A 23,941-nucleotide genomic window follows, 5' to 3' on the forward strand; every position below is an offset into this window, starting at 1 on the left:
TCTACATTTCTTCTTTCCTCCAGTTCTGTAGAAGGATCATTTGGACTCAAAGCATTAACTGTTACTCTGCAGAGATACCGCCAGATCTGTTGGGTTTATTCAGCATTTTCTGCTTTTATTTCAAATTTCAGCATCTCATTTTGATTTTATTTGATTAAGATTGATTTTGATTCCGATTCAGAATGATTCAACTTCAGAATTATTCTGATTCAGACTGATGCAGATACAGAATGATTCAAATTGAGAATGACTCCAATTTAGATTCAGAATAATTCAGATTAAGAATGATTTCAATGTGAATTCAGAATTATTCAGATTCAGAATGGTTCAAAATTAGATTCTGAATTATTCAGATTCAATATGATTCTAACCTGGATTCCAAATGATTCAGACTCATTCAAATTCAGAATGGTTCCAAATTGGATTCAGAATTATTCATAATGATTCCAATTCAGAATTATTTAAATTCAGATTCAGAATGATTCATATTGAGAATAATCCAGATTCAGAGCGAATCTGATGCAGATTGATTAAAATTCAGAATCAGAATGATTTCGCTTCGGAATGGTTCAGATTCAGAACAATTTGAATTCAGATTCAGAATGATTTTGAACTATTTATTCAGTATGATTCAGATTCATTCAATTTCAGATACAATACATCTGCAATGACAGTGGATCATTGTCCATTTACTAATCAAAATGCAGGAGCCACATCTTGATTCGCAATTAGAGATGATTGTGTGTGTTGTACAGTTGCCAATGTCCCTCAGTGTGTCTGTTATAACAAAGAACAAAGAACAATACAGCACAGGAACAGGCCCTTCGGCCCTCCAAGCCCGTACCGATTATGATACCAACCTTTGCCAAAACCCTCAGCACTTCCTTGTGTCCTATCCCTCTATACCCATCCTATCTATCCATGTGTTTGTCAAGATGCCTTTTGAACACCGTTAAAGTAACTGAATCACGCGTTATAGCGTGTTGAGTGATTTCTGTGTATTTGTGCATTGTAAAGGTGCCCAGGTCCCTCTGAGTGTATTATTCTGTGATGTGTGTGTTGTATATATGTATGTCTCCTGAGTGTCCTTCTTGGTGTGCGAGTCCGTGTGTTTTCATTTTTCTTGCATTGTCTACAAATAAAAATTGATCACGCCGAGTATTACCAACAAATCACCATATTTTTTGTTTAACAAGACATTTAAAAATATCAATCGGATCCAACACTTTTCATCTTTGGACTATGACATTCTATTGACAATGTCAGGTCGGCACGCTTTCACGTTTAGTAGAGCCGAGTGGCCAGAAAGGGGCAGTGTTTACCCAAAGAGCGGTGTGTTTAGTCTGAGATGGAGAGAGAGGGAGGAGGGAGCAATGGCTTGTTGAATAACCCCGAAGCTGCCTTTGTATGCAAGGCGGGTTGCAGAGTGTGGATGTGGTCGGAGCCTCCTGATCGCGATTAATTCTCTTTCCATAAATGGGATTGTTTGCGAAAGTTGGCTGGAAGCCTCGGGGCATTTTACCGAACCGCATTTCAGCGAGGGGAGGGGAGATAAGTCGTCTCATCATAAAAGGAGAGCGAGAGGGAGAGGCGGCGCACATCTGGAGCTGGGAGGAGAGGAGCCGAATCAGTAAAGGGAATAGTCCTGGAAGAGAGAGAGAGGAGAGGATTCAACTCCCTGGAGTCACATACTCCTGGAAAACACGGCAGGAAGTTTAAATAAGTCCCGGAGTAGGAGGTCAGTCCAACTCTGTTTTGAGAGAGTATTTTCACATGCCAGCTTCCTTCTCACTGTGCTGCTCTCGATGGGAGAGTAGCTCCTTCTCCAGCACTGCCATCTCCAACTCAGCGGGACAATCCTCCCCCCGGGAATCCTGCAGCTGCTGTGCCTTCTTGTCTGAATCCCCCCCCCCCCCCCGCCCCGGTCGTTAAATGAGAATGTGTACTGTCCCCAAGCCTTGATTTAGTAGAGGACTTCCCTTGTGTTGTGATGAGATTTGAGACAGTCTCACAACTCACCCTCAGCTCCGGGGAGTCGAGGCTGCAACTTCCCACCCCAAACCCAGTCGGTTTTCAGGGTTGTATTCTTTGTCGGGGTGGCTTGGAACTGGAGCCTCAGCATCCTGCGGGTTTGAGGGAAGGTTTTTGTTTTTAATCAGGTTGCATTTATTTATTTCTGTCACATTAGAGCGGTGACAGGCTGTGTTGGTGAATGCTGTGACATCCCTGGTGGTTTCCATCTGTCTGAATGTTGCTGTTGGATTTTTTTTTTCTCTTTTAAAAGCTTGCTGTAAGTTTGGGCTGCATGTTTTGAGAGATGTTTGGGTGAAGGGCCTATCTAAACCAGTTGTGATTGCAGCTTCCTCGCGTGTTAACCCGGTCACCCGCCTGCCACACAGCATCTGGCGGTGTGTACATTCTGTCCAGGCCTCAGTGACCTAGCCCTCGAACATTTCCACTGAGCAGGCCAGTCAATTAATTCCTGCCATTCATCACATTCCACAACGAAAGATTGCCTAAGCATTAGGGAACGCCAGTAGACATTCAGCCCCTCACATTGCTCAGCCCTTTGATAAGAGATAAATTCAATGACCCCCCCAGCCATTGGTATCTGCATTCTGGCCACAGGTTTTGCAGATTCTGGGATGGATTCTCCAGTCCCCCAGCAGTGAGTCTCCCTATTCCCGGTGCTTGCCAATGGAATTTCCCATTGAAGCCACCCCACGACGCCAGGAAACCCTGCCGGTGGGAATGGAGGTGCACTGCCGGTGGGAATGGAGAATCCCAATGGCCGGAGAATTTTGACCTCCGTTCCACCGCAGTACTGTGATCACAGAATAGGATGCTGAACCAAAATCTCCCCCTACCCCAATCTCACTGTCGCAGACGCTAAAGAACCCAGGGCATTTTTCAAAGGAGAGGTCTGTTATCCTAGATAGTATTTATTCCCGTAACAGCTTCCCCGAACAGGCGCCGGAATGTGGCGACTAGGAGCTTTTCACAGTAACTTCATTTGAAGCCTACTTGTAACAATAAGCGATTTTAATTACATTTTCATTCATTTCATTTCATTTTCATTTCATTTCATTACCTCAAATCAATACCACTTAAAATAAAACATAAGAACTAGGAACAGGAGTAGACCATCTGGCCCCTCGAGCCTGCTCCGCCATTTAATGAGATCATGGCTGATCTTTGTGGACTCAGCTCCACTCTCTGGCCCGTACACCATATCCCCGAATCCCTTTATTCTTTAGAAAGGTATCTATCTTTTTCTTAAAAACGTTTAAAGAAGGAGCCTCAACTGCTTCACTGGGCAAGGAATTCCAGACATTCACAACCCATTGGGTGAAGAAGTTCCTCCTACACGCCATCCTAAATCTACTTCCCCTTATTTTGAGGCTATGCCCCCTAGTTCTGCTTTCCCCGACCAGTGGAAACAACCTGCCCGCATCTATCCTATCTATTCCCTTCATATTTTATATGTCTCAATAAGATCCCCCCGCATCCTTCTAAACTCCAATGAGTACAGTCCCAGTCTACTCAACCTCTCATCATAATCTAATCCCCTCAACTCTGGGATCAACCTAGTGAATCTCCTCTGCACTCCCTCCAGTGCCAATATGTCCTTTCTCAGGTAAGGAGACCAAAACTGAACACAATACTCCAGATGCAGCCTCACCAACACCCTAAAACAGATTGCATGGTTATCACGTTGGTGCTTGTAGAAATGCTCGAGTTGTTGTAAAGTACTTTGGGACATCAGGAAGTGCAAGCTGCTCTAATGACAAAGTTCAACACAGATAAATGTAGGTAGGACATTTTTAGTATGAAGATTAGGGAAGTCACTTAATACTTGGAAGAGGCAAGGTGATGAATGAAGGTATCGCACTGGACAAATATGCCAGTCCTTAAAAATTGTGCCACAAGGCCATCAAATGAGAGAAAACTAAGCTCTAGGCTTTTCTTCTAGAGGGAGAGAACTGAAAAGTAATGAAGTTGAGCTAAAATTGTATTGAAGCTTGGTTAGACCACATTTTGCATGCAGTTCTGTTCATCATCTCATAAAATGGCTGCAGAGACACTGGAGAGGATGCAGAGAAGATTTACAAGAATTATATCAGAAATGCTTGGGTATACATAACAGAAAAGTATCGACAGGCTGGGTATCTTTAAAAAAATGTAGCCCGAAGGAGGTCTTTAATATCATGTAAGTTTTTTTAAATATACTTTTAAATGTTTCCGTTTGTTACAACAGAAGAAACCCTCAAAACCGGTACAGTATAGTATGACTATTTCTCCTTATATTGGAGCAGAACATGAGGGGTGGTTGGCCGGGCCTCCCTGGCATCGTTCACGTTTCCCCTCCACCTCCGGGAAGAACCCACTCATTCTTGTCCTGGTTAGGTGCTCCCACTGCACCACCTTTAATTTCATTAGGCTCAGCCCTGCACATGTGAAAGTGAAGTTTCCCCTTCATTCCAGAGTCATCCTCCTATTCCCTGCCTAGTTCTTAAACCCATATGTCCGTATATATCCGCATAGTTCACATCTTCTAGCTCGCCCGTAGTCAGTAGTCTGTCTAGGAGAGAATGTCCTGGTAATTGGGGGAATGTCATCGTCTCCTTGCAGAGGAAGTTTTTGATTTGACTGTAGCTTAGTTCATTTCCTTTCAAGAGTTGGAACTTGTCCACAAGTTCCCCTAGGATAGCTACTCTGCCTTCTATGTACATGTCTCCTACCGCCAGAGTCCCTTCGTCCTGTCACCACCTTTTGAAGGAGGCATCCATTATCCCGGGGGGTGAACTTATGGATTTTGCAAATGGGGGCCATAATGAACATCTCGGTTAGACCAAAGGGGTGTCACAGTTGATTCCACGTTCTCAGCGTGGCTACCACCACTGGGCATTTTGAGTATCTAGCTTTTGGGGGTGGCAGAGTGAAGGGGGGGGGCGGAGTGCGGTAGTGGCCAGTGATCGGACGGATGTCACAGTGCAGGAACTCTCCTCCATTCTTCGCCAGGTTCCTTGACACATCCCCCGTACCCTTTCTGCAGTGGCGGCAGTGGTAGAACTGGAGGTTGGGGAGGACCAGGCCTCCCAATTCCTCCTTCTTTGTAGGGCCTTCCCTTTAATTCTGGGCTCCCCCCCCCCCCCCCCCCGGAAGGCAGCGAACTCCCTTAGGAGCTCCATTATTCATTCCATACTGGATTATAGGATATTCGCACTTTAATAATTTGTAAAAATAATCTTTATTATCACAAGTAGGCTTACATTAACACTGCAATGAAGTTACTGCGAAAAGCCCCTAGCCGCCACATTCCGGCGCCTGTTCGTGTACACCAAGGGACAATTCGGAGCACCCGGAGGAAACCCACGCAGACTCTGCACGGTGACCCAGGCTGGGAATCGAACCTGGGATCCTGGCGCTGTGAAGCAACAATGCTAACTGCTGTGCTACCGTGCTGCGAGAAACATCCCCCTCCGAGAAACAACAGGATCTGTAAGGAGTACATAGACTGGCCAACTTCAATATTGAGCCAAATGAAGGAAGGATCCTCTCTGACCCATTGCCTTATGAATCTAAGATGAGAAGTTAACTGATTCATTTCATTGTTCAGCACCCCTAAACCCCACCCCCGGCCCCTTGAACTGGACAGCTGCAATTTGGCTAGGTTTAAGCGCGGTTCCTTTTTGTTCCATATGAAAGAACTGAGCACCCATTAATTTCCTTTCGGACCTTAGCAGCATCTGTAAAGGATGTAATAACCTAGGCTGCACGTTCATCTTAATCAGTGCTATCCTACCCAGCCACAATATCAGTAAGGGGGACCAACGAAGCAGGCCTTATGCTCATATAGACAGATTTTAATTGGTAATGGGTTGAAGGATTATGGAGAACAGGGAGAAAAGTGGAGCTGAAGCCAAGATGTGATCAGCCATCATCGTATTGAATAGAGGAGCAGGCTCGAGGGGCTGAATTGTCTATTCCTGCACCTAGTTTTTATGGGCGCGATCTACCGGCCACGCTGCGCCTGAAAAACAGCTCACCGTGGCGCAGTATGGCCGGTAAATGATGGAGACCCCACTCCCGGAATCTACCTGGCTTGCTACACCCAGTGAGATCTAACTCAAATCTCGCAAGACACCGTAATGTGAAGCTCATCCATTGTGGGCAGGATCAGTTTTTCGAAAATCTGCATATTAGAGCAAGACAGCTAATCTCACTCTAATATACAGTTCCCTGGAGGTAACCAAGGCGTTGGGATCTATCCCCCTTTGCCTTGGAGATCTCGGGCGAGTGTCATTCAGTGCTGGTCTCTACAAACGGGGAGTAGATATAACACCACTTGTGGAGGTCTCCCAGGGGATCAGAGGCCCCCAGGTGTTTGCCCTCTGGGGAGGGTGGCACCTGGCACTGCTCATGCCACTTGGCCATGTTATGGGCCAGGGTTTAGAGAACCCCAAAGTGTAGCATGGAGTTCACCTGGCCCACAACTTTTAATAGATTGTGGAATGGGAGCACACGGCCCACTCTACAGGTGTGGTACAGCAGAAATGGAAAAGTCTTTTTTAAAAGCAAAACAATGTTTGTTCTATGAACTCAAGTTAACCTTTTTAAAACATACAGTGAACATCTTAGCAAGCATCAATTCAAATACAACCCCCAAAGAATACAACACTAAGTAATCCTTAATAACTTCCCAAACAACATCCAGAAGACAGAAGAAACACCTTTCAACAGAAGCACATTAGGTTTACATTCACCACTGAGAACATTTATAATTCTGAATTCACCAAATGATCAAGAGATAGTCTTTTGATGGCAGAGAGAACAGCAGTACACCTGCTTGATCTGGCTTCAGCTCCAACACTTAAAACAAAACTAAACCACACCCTGCAGCCTGCTCAAAAACGAAAGTAAAAAACTGACAGACAGCCCAGCTCCACCAACTCTCTGACATCACTGCAGTAGTAAACACCCATTTCTTAAAGGTAGTTTCACGACAGATATTTATATACACACCCATTTATAAACACCCATTTCTTAAAGGTGCTCTCACATGACACCTCCCCCAAGAAAAAAAAATAAACCATCAACTTTAAGATGGTTTCATTTTTCACCTTTTCACTCTCTTAAGAAATGCACACAGCAAATATAGTTTTTCATTTCAAAAAACAACACACGCAAACAGGTGTAATAATATAGTCCATTTTATTTTTGTTCTTCTTCCTCCAATTGAAACTGCTTCCGTTCATCACATTCGTGACAAAGCATCGGCTATCACGTTTTTTCGTCCCGCCACATGTACTATTTTTAAATGAAATGGCTGTAACAGTAAACTCCAGCGAAACAGCCTTGCATTGTTATTCCGGAATCGCTCTAAAAACGTCAATGGATTATGATCAGTATATATAACGGTGTCAGACGGATTGCTGGTCACATAAATGAGAAAATGTTGCAAAGCCAGCACCAAACTCAAAGTCTCCTTCTCAATCGTGGAATACATTTTCTGGTGAGAATTCAATTTCTTTGAAAAATAACCAATAGGCCGCTCTAGCCCTTCGTCGTCATCTGTAGAAGCACCGCACCTACGCCCACATCACTCGCATCAACCGCCACTTTGAATGGTTTGGTGTAATTTGGGATGGCTAACACAGGAGCAGTGGTTAACACAGCCTTTGGGCCATCAAATGCCTGTTGACACTCTGCTGTCCACTGGAATTTGTTACACTTCTTGTGCAAGTCCGTCAGTGGAGCGACCACACTGCTAAAATTGGGTACAAATTTCCGGTAAAATCCACTCATTCCAAGAAATCGCATTATTTCCCATCGTGTCGAGGGTATCAGAATCTCCACAATAACTTTTGTTTTCACATCCCGTGGGGCCAGTCGACCCTGTCCGATTGTATGGGACCTTTCCAAATTCACTTTTGGCTAGGTTTATCACCAAACCCGCCTCCTGAAGTCGATCGAATAACTCCATCAAATGCTTTAAATGTTTTGTCCATGTCTGGCTGAAAATTACCAAATTGTCGATGTATACCGCACAATTGGTTAATCCTGAAATAACTTTGTTAGTTAACCGTTGAAATGTGACTGGGGCGTTTTTCATGCCAAATGGCACAATCTTTTTAGCTGTAATATTACGTACTGGAATGGCCTCTGGAAACCGAGTAGACACATCCATTATCGTCAAAAGAAATTGATTCCCACTTTTCGTTTTAGGAAGCGGTCCTACGCAATCAATTAGGACCCTTGTAAAAGGTTCCTCAAATGCTGGAATGGGTATTAAGGGAGCTGGTTTTATCACTGCTTGAGGTTTCCCTATCACTTGACATGTGTGACATGATTGACAAAATTTAACTACATCTTTATGTAGTCCAGGCCAATAAAAATGTTTTCATATTTTAGCTTGAATTTTCCTTATTCCCAAATGACCTCCCACTGGTACCTCATGTGCAACTCGCAACACCTCCTTTCTATACTCTACCGGCAATACTACTTGATGAACTTCTGCCCACTTTTCATCCGCCTGCATATGTAAAGGTCTCCATTTTCTCAAGACATCACTTTTACGGTAATAACACTCTGGTATCCACTCAGATTCCCCTTCCGTATATACTTTCTGATACATCCGTTTTATTTCTGCATCTTTCTGTTGTAACTCCGCCAATTTTCCTGAACTAAAAATATCAGCCTCATCCTCCACCTGCTCTTGTTCTTTTTCAACCATCTGATCAAAAATCGTTTCTGATAATTGCACTTCAACTTCATCTTCACGCTTTGATTTCTCCTCTTGCCTTAACCTGTGACTTTGCGACCTTGTTACCACACAATCCGGAAAAATCCCAGGATATTCATCCTTCAACACTTCAGTTGTCTGATTCTCCACTGGCTTATCAACCACATCACTCCCACCGGTGATCCAGCTATATCATTACCCAAGATAAACTGTATTCCAGGACAAGATAGTTTCTCTATTACTCCTACTCCCATTTCACCACTCTTCACTGGACTTTTCAACCTTACCTTATATAATGGCACGCTACACCTCTCACCCAGAATTCCACATATTACCACCTTTTCTGGCAACATTCTTTCCAAACTACATAACTCCTCATCTCTTACCATTAAAGATTGACTAGCTCCCGTATCTCTTAAAATTGTGACTTCTTTACCTGCTCCTCCTGATACACATGAGTAAATGTTACCCACACAAGTAAATTCTTTAAAGAGATCTGGCACCTTCTTATCAATCACCTCTTGATCAGGCTGTACAATCTTTTGCACCTCCTTCACTTCACTTGGGGTTTCCTTTCCCACTTTAACAAACCCCACTGTCGTATCCTGTTTTGCCACATCATCCGTCCCAGTGCTTTTTTTCAACCACCAACACTGTCACTTTACATGGCTTAGTTTATTACAGTGAAAACATTTGAAACTTTTCATGTCTCTTCCACCCTCCTGGATTTCTTTTTTAGTCTGAGGTACTCTCTCCTTCTTATCTCCCATCAGATCACCTTTACCTTTACCACTTGAGTATTTCTCATGTCCCCAGTTTCTATCCCTCACAGGTGAAACTGATGTCGGAAACCAAGCTTTGATTTATGAACTAATTCATAATCATTTGCCATTTCTGCTGCCAAAATTGCAGTTTTAACCCTCTGCTCTTCTACATGAGTTCTCACTACATCAGGAATTGAATTTTTAAACTCCTCCAAAGGTATAATTTCTCTGAGAGCTTCATACGTTTGGTCTATTTTCAAAGCCCTTATCCACCTATCAAAATTATTCTGTTTGATCCTTTCAAACTCCATGTATGTTTGACCAAAGTCTTTCCTTAAATTTCTGTAGGCTTCAGGCACTAGTTCATATGCACCTAAGATGGATTTTTTCACCTCCTCATACATCCCAGATACCTCCTCCGGTAGTGATGCAAACACTTCACTAGCTCTACCTACCAGATTTGTTTGAATCAGTAATACCCACATGTCCTGTGGCCATTTCATTTGTTTAGTTACCTTCGCAAATGAAATGAAAAAGGCTTCTACCTCCTTCTCATCAAACCTTGGCAATGCTTGGACATATTTAAATAGATTCCCACCAAGCCTTCGACTTTGATGCTCTTTCTCACTATCCTCATCACTACCATCCAACTGTATGTTTCCCTTTACGTCTGCCAATTTTAACTGACTGTTATGTTTCATGGCCATTTTCTGAAGTTCAAACTCTCTCTCTTTATCTTTTTCCCTGATCTGTATCTCCCTTTCTCTTTCTATTTGTTCTGCTAGGGCTGTTCTTTGTTTTCTCCTTTCTTCTCTCTCCTTTTCTTTTTCCTCTCTCTCTCTTTCGTTTTCCTCTCTATCTCTTTCTCTCTCTCTTTCTTTTTCCTCTCTATCTCTTTCGTATTCAAGCTGCTTTAATTCTTTCTCATGTTCCATTTGTTTTATTTGCAACTGAATTTTTGCCTTTTCCAATGAGTCAAACTGTATCTCAGGCAACTTTAAATGCTAAGCCACCGCCATAATTACCTCAACTTTTTGCATTTGTCAGGTTATGTTAACTGCAATGTTTTTGCCAAATCTAACAGTCTGCTTTTAGTCTCTGCCTGTAAGGTACTGTGTGTGACCGTCTCCACGCCCAAATACTTCAGAGCCTCTGAAAGAGCCATTGTCCACAACACACTCCCTACCTAAACTAGAATACCACACCTGAAAAGCAACTACAATATGCTCACTCCTCACTGTCTTTAAGTTCACTAAGCCGATCCAATAGATAGACTTACATTCACTACTGAGAACATTTATAATTCTGAATTCACCAAATGATGAAGAGATAGTCTTTTGATGGCAGAGAGAACAGCAGTACATCTGCTTGGTCTGGCTTCAGCTCCAACATTGAAAATGAAACTAAAACACACCCTGCAGCCTGCTCAAAAACGAAAGTAAAAAGCTGACAGACAGCCCAGCTCCACCCACTCTCTGATATCACTGCAGTAGTAAATACCCATTTCTTAAAGGTACTCTCACTACAGATATTTATATACACACCCATTTATAAACACCCATTTCTTAAAGGTACTCTCATATGACAGGCACCCTGACACTACCACCTGGATGCCAGCCAGCACTACCAAAGTGCCCAGGTGGCAATGCCAGTTGGAAGGGGCACTGCCGGTGTGCCAGGCTAGCAGTGCCAAGGTGCCATGCTGCGAGGAGGCCCATAGACCCCCTTGTGATTTAGGGCTGTGTGGGGGGGGGGTGTTTGCGGTCGCATCGGGAGTTCGCTGCACTGAGGAGTTCTGGCGAGCGGAGCTCTTACGGTGCAAAATATAGGGCAGAGTGCAGCCTCGGGCACGCGTTCCCTGCTGAGGCCCCATATCTAACCGGATGGGTGTTAGATAGCGTGGTGTTTCTTGGCATTGCGAGCGGCAGGAATCACATGGCTAAATGCATTTGCTCAATGTACTTATAGGTCCCACTTAATGGTCGCAAGTGGGGAGGCGGGGATTTTGCCCCATACAAATGTCTGAAAGAGGGGAGTAACAAAAATACCCACGTAAGTAAACCCTGAGGGCGAACCATCTAACTGGGAAATTAACAAACGGGAAAGGGTGAGGGGCGGTGGGGGAGGCGGGGGTAGGTCTCCCTCTAAACCTTCCCAGAGGCATAGCCACAGACTTCGTAAAATTGATTTTATGACCCAAGAGGCTGAACCCATCCACCACATCAATAATAGAGGAAACAGGCTTAGATATAAATAGCAACACATCTTTCATGTATAGCATAATCTTATGTTGCTTCCTTCCACTGAATAGCCGAAATGCTGAAGGATCCTGTTTAATTGCCTCTGCTAGAGGCTCAATAACTATTGTGAACAATGATGGGAATAACAGGCAGCCCGGCCTAGTCCCTTCCTGGAGACTAAAATTATCAGATCTATAACCTCCAGTAAGAACTGCAGCCAATGAACTTCTTTAAAGCACTTTTTATCCACTTAAACTCCCCTCCTAGTCTGCAACGTATAAAATAAATAATTCCATTCCACCCGATTTAAAGCTTTCTCTGCATCCAAAGAGATTACTAAACCATCAAATGCTTGCTTTTGAAAGACCTGGATAATACTTAATAACCTTAATGGACAGTACTGTAGCACGTTGATAGTACTGTGGCTTCACAGCGCCAGGGTCCCAGGTTTAATTCCCCGCTGGGTCACTGTCTGTGTGGAGTCTGCACATCCTCCCCGTGTGTGCGTGGGTTTCCTCCGGGTGCTCCGGTTTCCTCCCACAGTCCAAAGATGTGCAGGTTAGGTGGATTGGCCATGATAAATTGCCCATCATGGCCAAAAGAGGTTAGGAGGGGTTATTGGGTTACAGGGATAGGGTGGAAGTGAGAGCTTAAGTTGGTCGGTGCAGACCCGATGGGCCGAATAGCCTCCTTCTGCACTGTATGTTCTCCGTTCTATAACCTCCTGACATTGTTACATTAATTCAGGTGTTTTATGAACCTAGTCTGATCGCCCTGGATGAGCAGAGAGAAGATTTGTTCTTGGCGCTACACCTGCACCGTACAAAACTATTTCAAGTCCACCTTCAGGAGTGAGATTGGCCTATAGGATGTGCAAAGTTCAGGCTTCTTGCCTGCCTTCAAAATTAAGGAAACATTTGCTTCACAAAGCAACTGTGGCAACAGACCTGCTTGAAATGAATGGTTATACATACCAGTCAAAGGACCTATTAAGTCTTTAAATTCGTTGTAAAATTCACATCCAAAACCATTGGGCCCGGAGCCTTACCAGATTGAAGCTCCCTCAGGGCAAGAGCCGGGTGGCAAGGTAGCACAGTAGTTAGCACTGTTGCTTCACAACGCCATGGACTAGTGTTTAATTCCCAGCTTGGGTCACTGTCTGTGCGGAGTCTGCACGTTCTCTCCATGTCTGCGTGGGTTTCCTCCGGGTGCTCCGGTTTCCTCCCACAAGTCCCGAAAGACTTGCTTGGTAGGTGAATTGGACATTCTGAATTCTCCCTCAGTATACCCGAACAGGCGCCAGAGTGTGGCGACTAGGGGATTTTCACAGTAACTTCATTGCAGTGTTAATGTAAGCCTACTTGTGACACGAATAAAGATTGTTAATTTATTACTATCTCCCCTCTAGAAATGGAAGCATTCGGGAGTGACCTTTGGTCAGAAATTGTCGGGAATTTAAGGGGGGAGTGGAAACGGGAGCAGCACGGTAGCATGGTGGTTAGCACAATTGCTTCACAGCTCCAGGGTCCCAGGTTCGATTCCCCGCTGGGTCACTGTCTGTGCGGAGTTTGCACGTTCTCCCCGTGTGTGCGTGGGTTTCCTCCGGGTGCTCCGGTTTCCTCCCACAGTCCAAAGATGTGCAGGTTAGGTGGATTGGCCATGCTAAATTGCCCTTAGTGTCCAAAATTGCCCTTAGTGCTGGGTGGGGTTACTGGGTTATGGGGATAGGGTGGAGGTGTGGACTTGGGTAGGGTGCTCTTTCCAAGAGCCGGTGCAGACTCAATGGGCCGAATGGCCTCCTTCTGCACTGTAAATTCTATGTAAATAAGTATCAATGCATTCCCAGACTGGTCTGTTTTATAAAAGTCTTATTAATATTCATAGACTCATAGATTTCACCATGCAGAAGGAGGCCACCTGGCCCATCGAGTCTGCACTGGTCCCCAGTAAGAGCACCCCACCCAAGCCCACACCACCACCCCATCCCCGCAACCCAGCAACCCACCCAACCTCTTTTGGACACAAAGAGTAATATATCATGGCCAATCCACTTAACCTGCACATCTTTGGATTGTACGAGGTCTCAGTCTTAATCACTGTATTACCCTTGGAGTCCAGCACAGAGGGAATAGCCCTAGAGTCTGCCCTCTTCTGAGTAAGAAAAGCCAGGTATCTACACAGTTTGTTCCCAAACTCATATAGCTTTTGTTTGGCAAACTTTACACTCCTCTCGAGTCAACAAGGAGTCCAGTGCTGGTCGAATTGCACTAATTTCATTCAGCAATGAATGGCTAGGATTCTTGCCATACCCCCTCTCTCCTTCAGCCAATTTTACTTCCAAACAGCGCTGTCGCTCTAACATTCTACAACTTTTGTTGGTCGTAAACGAAATGACCACATACCTAGCATAAGGCTTGCAGGTATGAAAATGAAATAAAATGAAAATCGCTTATTGTCACAAGTAGGCTTCAAATGAAGTTACTGTGAAAAGCCCCTAGTCACCACATTCCGGCGCCTGTTCGGGGAGGCTGTTACGGGAATTGAACTCGCGTAGCTGGCCTGCCACGGTCTGCTTTAACAGCCAGCTATTTAGCCCTGTGCTAAACCAGCCCTACAGGATTTCCCCACAGGATTGAGGGGTTTACATCAAAGAGAGAATTGCCTGAGAAGAGGAGATCAAATTCAGCCTTAAAGTAAGCGGTAAAGTTAGGACCCCAGAGCAACGACACATTAAATCTCCAAAATCTAGACAGGGGTTGGGCCACCTTGAATGGAAATTCCAGGAAGACAGGTGCGTGATCAGAAATCACAATTGCCTGAAAAACTAGTCAATTCTAGTATGGCATTGGCGGGGAGCAGAGAGGAACGTGAGCTCTTTATCTTTACGATGCATGTACTCCACACATCTAATAATTATTATTATTAACTCAGCACAGTCCATGAAGATTTTAGTAACAAAATCAGGGGAATAATTTGGGGAACCATAGACATTCATTAGCGAGACATTTCCCCTTGACAATCACATATCTACGTCCCTTATCTTTCAATCCTTCAGTCTAATCAGTCCTTCAGTCTAATCAGCACATTTGCATTGACTAACACGGCACCATTTTGGTTACTGGTCAGGAATGAGGCAAAAAACAACTGCCCCATTCAGTCCCCCTTCAATTTTAAGTGCTCCTTCTCATCTAAGTGAGTTTTTTGCAATAAAGCTATATCAACTCTTTCCTTTTTAAGGAAAAAACGGGGGTGGGTTTGTCCGTCCCACTGCACCAGATTTCTGGTTCAGCGCGCCGTCTGGATTCTCCGTTTCGCTGGCTGGTCAATGGGGTTTCCTATTGTGGGGCAGCCCCACGCCGTCGGGAAACCCCCGGGCTGCCGGCAAAACAGAAAATCCTGATGGCGGTGAATTCAGCCCAGAATTCAGCCTAAGATCTTTTTTCTTTTAATCGGATTATGTACTTCCCGCACATTCCAGGAGCAAAGTTTCAAAGTAGCTACTGCCATTGCTTATTCAGCCAAAATAGGATTTTCACACAGAGAAAAAAGTTTACAAACCAGAGATTTCCATGCCCCACTTGGGCATGCACCAAAACATACATGCCTTGTCCCATCCCCAACCATACCAGCGGCACCATTGACTTTCTTTCTAGGATACGAGACCTGCCTGTACTGTTGAATGAGTTCGCAATTCTTTAACCCCCAAATTAAAAGAAATACGCAAAGTTGTTAGTTCTAAGGGGCATTCCTCACCAAACACGAGGACAGACAGGGGTATCCCCACAGACTTTCCATCATTACACCAAGACGTCTTTCCTCTCAAAAAAGAGGTGGTAAGATATACCACAAAAGGATGAGTACAAAATGCCGTTTCTGCATTCTAACCCCTCCCATTAGGATTTAAGCCACTTACCCACCTCCTAGCAGTAGTACCACTCATGTTTATCATGATCAAAGCAAAGTAGACCATAAAGCATTTACTCCCATTCTAAATGTGCGGATAGGAAGATGTCAAGAAGGATTTTGTCACACAGCCCGAGTACCATACAACCTACATAATACACTCCTTAGCTGGAAGGAGCAGGCTGAGGGGTATTTTCCATTCAAGATGAATGGCAGTCCCTGATATTCTTAAAACACTCATTGTGGTGCTCAATTACTAAACCATCCCCATCAGCTTGATCGATAACACAGAATCAGGAAGGAATTATAATGACAGGGGATGGAGTCCAGAATTTACAGTGAACCACCGATTGTTCCTCCAAATTATTGTCTCCCACAGAGTTCACAAAGGCATTGCCTTAGCCGGATTGTCGAACATTTTTACAGAGTTGGCAGTTAACACCCTCAGTGTAGCAGGGAGTATTACACTCCAGTAGCCTTCAGCCATTTTCTAATTTCATCAAAACTCTCACGCCTCTGTTGTATCAACACCAAGAAATCTTGGAAGAAAGAGACTTTAGCTCCATTATAGACCAAGGCCCCATTACATCTCGCTGCTTCCAATACTCTTTGGCAATCCCCAAAGTTATGAAGACACAGGATTACGTGTCGGGTACACAGACTGTCCCTAGGTTTCAAAGACAGGATACAATGTGACCGTTCTAACTTAATATTCCCAGCTTTCATATCCAGATTAATAATTTCTCGGCATTTTGTCACCAATGTTTAACCAGAAATCTCACAGGGACATAGTTCTCACTCCCGGACTAGGTAAGCACAAGCTGCGTGAGCAGGATAAATGAGAGGATTAAAGAATGTAATAGTGTCAGAGCCCCTGGAAACACAGCTATTCCCAGGCTTGTATCATGTGACACCCCCCCCCCCCCCCCCCCATTATGAAATATTTTGACAAGAGTGAGTACAGGAAGAATGTTTTGGCGTGAAGAAAATTACCTGGAGGTCACCAATAGGAGATAGTCACCAAGAAATCCAGGAGGGAAAACTTAGTAGTAACTTCTTCAATCAAAAGATTGGTGAGAATGTGGCAATCACTACCACAGGAAATGGGTGAAGCAAATAGTATTGATGCATTAAGGGGAAGATAGACAAACATTGCCAATGGCAGGTGGTGAGAGTGAGTGATTCCTGGCCAACCATATGGAGGAAAGAAAGTAGAGCCTCCACCATCACTATACATAGGTTCATGCTACCTCATACATGTGAAAGATTTTGTTGCCTCAACTCAGGCTCCTTGAAGGGCCAGTTGGCTAGGGTGAATCGGCAGCACCTGGTTCAATCCCTGTTATGGCTAGAATGGATTTGGGCTTGCCTCCTTGCTCTACCCAAGGTGGAGGTGGTGTGTCAGATTGTGTGTCAGATCTGCCTGAAGGCAGAGAACTGAAGAAGACAAGCATATGAGAGGGAAATGGGAATAGAGGGTTACAATGATAGATATAGATGAGGAAAGATGGGAGGAGACTCGAGTGGATCATGGATTGGCTGGGCCCAGTGACTTATTTCTGTTGTATATCCTAGTTTATGTCTATAAAGTTTTATTGTTGATTCTTGAGTTGCCGGCGATGTCAACAAGGATCGGCATTTATTGGCCCCCTGGTTTCCCTGAGAAGGTGGTAGTGAACCTTCTTAAACAGCCACAGTCTGTGTGTGAAGCCGCTCCCATTATGCCGTTAGGTGGAGAGTTCCAAGTGTTTGATCCAGTGTTGATTAAGCGGTTCACAACCTCAAGAGGTCCAAACATGCTATCCAGCCAGTTAAAAAAATGTAAGTCACTGCTGTAGCAATTTCTAACCATGATGTGGAGATGCTGGCGTTGGACTGGGGTGAGCACAGTACGAAGTACGCTTCACCTGAGGAAGGAGCAGCGCTCCGAAAGCTAGTGACATCGAAACAGACCTGTTGGACTTTAACCTGGTGTTGTAAGACTTCGTACTGTAGCAATTTCTGTTAGCAGTGTCCCATAAACAGCAATGAGGGAAATGATCAGATAATCTGTTTTCTCAATGATATATATTGGCCAGGACACTGCTCTTTGAAATGATCCACTGAGAGGACAGTGCCTCGCTTTAATATCTGGAAGATGGGATCTCCAATATGGCAGCACTCCCTCACAACTGCACAAGTAGTGTCAGCCTGGATCAGGGTTTTTCAAAGTGCGGGTCGTGACCCTTAGGCGAGCAATCAGTCACAAAGTTGCTCCGGTGGTCCTGATCACAGGAGAAGCACCGACAGTCTCTATCGACCTTTTTATTGAGAATGGCGGTCACTGCTGCCTTTTAAATAAGAAGGAAATGAGGCTGTGCAATCTTCCGGCCAGAGGTGGCAGCAGAGAGCAGGCACATATATATATGACATCAAACACATTGTATGTACGCACTTTTGGCGCCAAATCACAGAGATTCTTCCATTTTCTAGTTGCTGGCAAACAAGGCAGGAGGACTGTGAAGATTAATAATTTTCTTACAAGAAAGAGATGGCCAGAGACATGAATAGGCAGTGTACCTACTGGCCAGATCTCACATCTGAATCTGATAGAGAGATAGCTGCTCAGAAGAGTTCATAGCAGGCTGGAAAAGTGCTTGTGTTAGCTCTGTACAGAGCTCCAGGGCCTCTGGTTAAGAAGAAATTTATTCGGGAACAAAGCAGTAAAAGGATGACTTCTTGAGGTATGATTTTGTCAATTGTGCCCATGCAAATAAGAACGTAAAACCCATGTGCTACGTGCAGGTATGTACTGGCAAGTGAGAGGAGCAGTTTCAGATTTTGAAAGAGAAGTGGTTGGTGAAAAATTATTTTTGAGGTTGAGACCCCAGAGTCAATTATTAACTTCCAGCTGACTCCAAATGAAAAAACTACGCTGTTGTACCTGACCTGTGATAGCACATTAAAAACACACCAAAAGCCCATGAGGCTGTCAGCATTCTGGATTAGCATCTCAATCCAGTGCTGAGCAAAACGTTGCTTCACAACGAGCTACATGTATGAGGATGGATTTTCCATTCTCACAAAAGATGAAGACGGCACAAAAGCAACTGGCTGAAGTCCGCACCTGATATGCTCATTTCCCTCTCCTCCTGTGAAACTGTTTGAAGTGAGATCGTGAGGACCAAGCAGGCTCCCTTTCGCATGAAAGGTAAGCGAACGTGACATTTGTCGCGCAGGTCGGCCGGCGAGGGGTCGCAGGAAAAAAAGTAGTGCAAAACACCGGCCAGGATTAGGCACTCAAATCTCTGAAGTGAACCTTAAGCTCAACCTCCTGACTCAGAGACAAGAGCGCTAAGAATCAAACTACAGCCGACACCTAAAGGTAAAGAGATCTATGTGATGAACAGGAGATCTTTGTTTTCAAATTGTTCATTAATTTAGTGAGTCTTAAGATAAACAGAAGTGAGGTCACTATAAAGTTACCTAGAGAGTAAGCAGGGAGGAGTGTGGGAAAGGCAGCAGCGGTGTTGCTGTGAGCTTTTGCCAATAAGCTGCCTCTCTTTTTGACTTGAGTGTATCATCCACTATCAGTGTGGAGTTTGCACATTCTTCCGTGGCTGCGAGGGTCTCACCTCCAAAACCCAAAGATGTGCAGGGTAGGTGGATTGGCCACACTAAATTACCCCTTAATTGGAAAAATGAAAAAAAAGAATTGCCTGTAGTGTAGAAAACCTTTTGAACGTTTTGGGTCATAATAGAATTGGGGGCTTGTCTGGGATTTGATCTCTAACAGGCTGCAGGCGCTGCTTGATTGTGATTAATTTGTGTCTTTGTGGACCCTTACTTGAATTCAGGTTACATCCTGTTAATAGTCAGAGTTGGTTGACATCCTAGTTCTCTGTTTGAGGTCCTAAACTCTAGGACAGTGTATTTTAAACTTTTTCCCCGTGACCCACTTTTACCAGCTGATTGACCTTCACGACCCACGCCAGGCGATCTTTACGACCCACCATTTTCGCTTACCTTTAATGCGACAGATGAACATCATCTGGTCCTCATGATCTCACTTGCTTTGTCTGCTAAGGACAAAGACTTTTTCTTTAGTGCAGAAGGAGGCCATTCGGCCCATCGTGTCAGCACCGACTGTTGGAAAGAGCACCCTACCTAAGACCATACCTCCACCCAATCCCCACAGCTCCACCCTATCCCCGTACCCCCATCTGACATCGTTTGCACGACTAGGGGACAATTTAGCATGGCCAATCCACCTAACCTGCACATCTTTGGACTGTGGGAGGAAACCGCAGCACCCGAAGGAAACCCTCACAGATACGGGGAGAGCGTGCATACTCCGCTCAGACAGTGACCCAAGCTGGGAATCCAAACTGGGACCCTGTAGCTGTGAAGCAACTGTGCTAACCACTGTGCTACCAAACTGCCTCTTCAGTTGATGAATTAAGTTCTCGCTGCATCCTTTGAAAAAAAAACAAGAGAATTGTCTCTAACTCCCCAAGCGTAGTCTTCAAATGCCTTTGAAGTTGAGGATTTTAAGCTTGCATTTGCCAGTATTTCCCTGCATATGACACATGACTTTGCATCCTGATTTGCATTGGCACAATTAACAAAGCCATACCACAAGAGATAATCTTTATACTGCTTTGTTCCCAATTCTAGTTTCTTCTTAATGGGTTGATCCCCAGAAGCCCTGGAGCTCTGTACATAGCTCATGCAGTGTGCTGCCTTGTCCAACCATGGACTCTCCTGTTCTGAGGAGCTGTCCCTAGCAGATTCAGTTGTTGAGATCCTAGCAGGTTTGTGTCTTTGGCCTTCTCTCCTTATTACAAAACGATCTGTCTTCATTACTTCACAGTCCTGTTGCTTGCTTGCAGCTGCAAAATGGACGAATCTCTCACGCCCAAAGCACGGACGTACAGGGCACATGACCTGTTCTCTGCCGACCCTTCTGGCAGGAAGACTCCATCATTCGTTTTTAAGGCCGGTTGCAGCTAGCATTCTTAAAAGCTGGTTGTGGCCATTGAGTGCTTCTCCCGCGATTGGGAATGCCGCGACCAATCGCTCTGTCACGTCCCACCATGACCCACCCATGGGTCACGACCGCAGTTTGAAAAACCCTGCAAATTTCAGGGGTGTGTAAAATGAATATGGTTAGACACTTGATGAGTTTATTACTAATGCAATGTCTGAACAATTCAATGAGGGCATGAATACAGCTCATTGACATTGCTGATCATTTCAGAGTAAAAATAAATGTTTCTGGTACTAAAAAGGAGAAAGTCTGTTCAGTGGAAACATTGGTTTAGCTAACAGCAGATATTCTGAGAATGGGAAACATCTTAAACACTTTCAGCTACAAGGTTACTTTCACAGAGAAGAAAATTGAGTTGCAGTTGAATGAAAATGCAGACTAGACAAGAGAGAAATAGTAATGGACAAATTGAGGTTCGAGCAAGAAAAGGAAGAGAGACATATGTTTCAAATGGAGCTTGAAAGTAAGAGATAGATAAAGCTACATGAATGAGAACTTTAATTGGGTATAGGTGGCCAAGTAGCTCACATCTCCAGTTTTGATGTTAGCCAGCACATCAGGGCTGGTAAGGAAAATGTGGGGCACTTTGAGAAAGTGGCTGAATTACAAGTGGCCAAGGAGAGTTTAGGCTCAAATTTATTGCAATGTGTGCTGACTGATGAAGCTCAACAAACTTATTCAGCCTTGTCCACAGAGCAAAATTTGCAGTACGAAGACATTAAAACTGCTACATGAGAGCTTACCGGCTTGTTCCTGAAGCATATATTCAGCGGTCCAGAAAGTAAGTAGGAGGGCTGAATTTGCCAGACGGAAGGAACCCATCTTTGACTGATGGTGTGACTCAGGAAATAAATTCTGACTCGAAAGAAACTGAGATGATGCTTGTGGAGAACTTTGAAAGAAACCTACCAGATGACTCGTACTGATTTGAACATGTTTTTGAAGCCTCTCTAGTAGCTGTGGTATGTGTTGATCCACAAGAGGAGTTTCCTGGAGAAACACTCTTCTCGGGACACAGTGAAGCAAGAGACAAAAATCCCATTTTTAAAGAGGTCCGCTAGCCTGGAGCTCTTCCTGGTTTGTTATAAAAGAAAAGCAGTGGCAACACCTGCTAGGGGGGAGAAGGATTTAGGAGCCAAACAGAAACTGGAGTGTTGGGTCCTGCAGAAGGAAAATGTCTTCCAAAAGGGGTCGCTCTGGTGAAAATACAGACACGTGGGCTGGATAATGGAGTTAATCAGCCAGTTCTCAAGGAGCATGATCCATTTATTATGGAAGGGGTAGTGTCTTTGTCTCATGAAGGTGAGAATGTTTCACAACCAGATACTATACCGAGGAATACTGGTGCAGAACCGTCTTTTATATTGGAAGGGAGTTTGCCTTTGTGAGGAACTAGTGTCCTAGTTCAGAGGCTAGAGTTGGGTTTTGTGAACGTACCTTTTGTCATTGATTTGAGGTCGGAGTTGGTGTCGGGACGTTTTGTCGTTGGGATCCAGCCTAAACTTCCTGTTGATGATGTGACCTTTTATTCCAAGAAATGGTTTGGCTGGTGGTCAGGTACCCATTAATCCAATAATTTCTAAACCGTTCTTACTACCTAAGCATTCTGATAAATTGAGAGAAATAACCCTAAAGGTGCTTCCTGCTGGTGCTGTAACACGTGCTATGTCTAAGAGGATAGAGGAAAATGCACCTAGGGAAATAAGGAAATTTAATTTTGGTGACTGTTAACCCAAGTAGGATGTTCACTGAAAATCCTAATTTGCATGACCCTGACGATTTTTGCTTGAAGTCGGTCAGTCCCATTGGTGAGGATTTGGGGCGAAATTCTCTGGTATCGGCGCGATGTCCGCTGACTGGCGCCCAAAACGGCGCAAATCAGTCGGGCACCGCGCCGCCCCAAAGGTGCGGAATTCTCCGCATCTTGGGGGGCCGAGCCCCAACCTTAAGGGGCTAGGCCCGCGTCGGACTAATTTCCGCCTCGCCAGCTGGCGGAAAAGGCCTTTGGTGCCCCGCCAGCTGGCGCGGAAATGACATCTCCGGGCGGCGCATGCGCGGGAGCGTTAGCAGCCGCTGACGGCATTCCCGCGCATGCGCAGTGGAGGGAGTCTCTTCCGCCTCCGCCATGGTGGAGACCGTGGTGAAGGCAGAAGGGAAAGAGTGCCCCCACAGCACAGGCCCGCCCGCGGATCGGTGGGCCAGATTGCCCCGCGCCCCCCCCCCCCAGGACCCCGGAGCCCGCCCGCGCCGCCTTGTCCCGCCGGTAAGGTGGGTGGTTTAATCTACGCCGGCGGGACAGGCATTTTAGCGGCGGGACTTCGGCCCATCCGGGCTGGAGAATCGCGGGGGGGGGGGGCCGCCAACCGGCGCGGCGCGATTCCCGCCCCGCCGAATATCCGGTGCCGGAGAATTCGGCAACCGGCGAGGGCGGGATTCACGCCAGCCCCCGGCGATTCTCCGACCCGGCGGGGTGTCGGAGAATCCCGCCCCAGGTGTTAGAAGACGGGTTGGAGACTGACTATGATAAGTCATGTCAATATTCCATGGCAAGGGAGCTGTTGATTGTTCACCAACAGAGGGATTCAGACCTGCCTGCAGGAATTCAGACCTGTCTGCTCTCTGTTAAAAAGCTTTGACTGAGGAAGAAGCCAAGGAATTTTCTGGAGAAACACTCTAATGGGGACAGTGAAGCATGACACAAAAAGCCTGATTTTAAAGAGGTCAGCTAGCCTGGAACTCTCCCTGTTTTGTTGCAAAAGGAAAAGCAATGGAAACACATGCTAGTGGGGAGAAGGATTTAGGAGTAAACAGAAACTTGTTTCTGTTTGCTTAAACATTTGAGTGTTGGGCCCTGCAGAAGGAATTGGTCTGAAATGGGGCCATTAGAATATCCTGCTCATGAGGAGTTGAATGTGTTTTTTCAGCTTGTGAGTCCCTCTGTGTAATCGTAAGCAAATGTTGGATCTAGCTCATAAATAGTACAATGGCAGGGCATTTGGGAATGACTTACGGCTGAATTTTAAAGTATTTATTTTGGCCAGGATTAAAACATGATGTGGCAGAGTACTGCAGATCTCAAATCTGACAAGTAGCTGGCAAGCCAAATCAAAAGATTCCATTCGCCCCATTACAGCCAATTCCTGCATTTGATAACCCCTTTTTGTAGGGTTTTTGTGGATTGTGTGGGTCCTCTACCAAGAAGGAAGACTAGAAGCCAATATGTATTAGTCACGTGGGCATCCATCTGGTTTCCTGAGCC

General features: G+C 45.1%; 1 protein-coding gene across 1 annotated transcript in view; it reads left to right on the forward strand.

Annotated features, from left to right (window-relative positions):
- Positions 1 to 1,357: 1,357 nt before the first annotated feature.
- The window catches only part of boka (BCL2 family apoptosis regulator BOK a), a 123,323-nt gene continuing 100,739 nt past the window's right edge, over positions 1,358 to 23,941 (forward strand). Inside the window, exon 1 of the mRNA XM_072474931.1 lies at positions 1,358 to 1,738. The gene's annotated coding sequence lies outside the window, so the exon portion shown is untranslated. The remainder of the gene's footprint in view (positions 1,739 to 23,941) is intronic.

This window comes from Scyliorhinus torazame, chromosome 14 (genome assembly GCF_047496885.1).
Source record: "Scyliorhinus torazame isolate Kashiwa2021f chromosome 14, sScyTor2.1, whole genome shotgun sequence".
Lineage (NCBI taxonomy): Eukaryota > Metazoa > Chordata > Chondrichthyes > Carcharhiniformes > Scyliorhinidae > Scyliorhinus > Scyliorhinus torazame.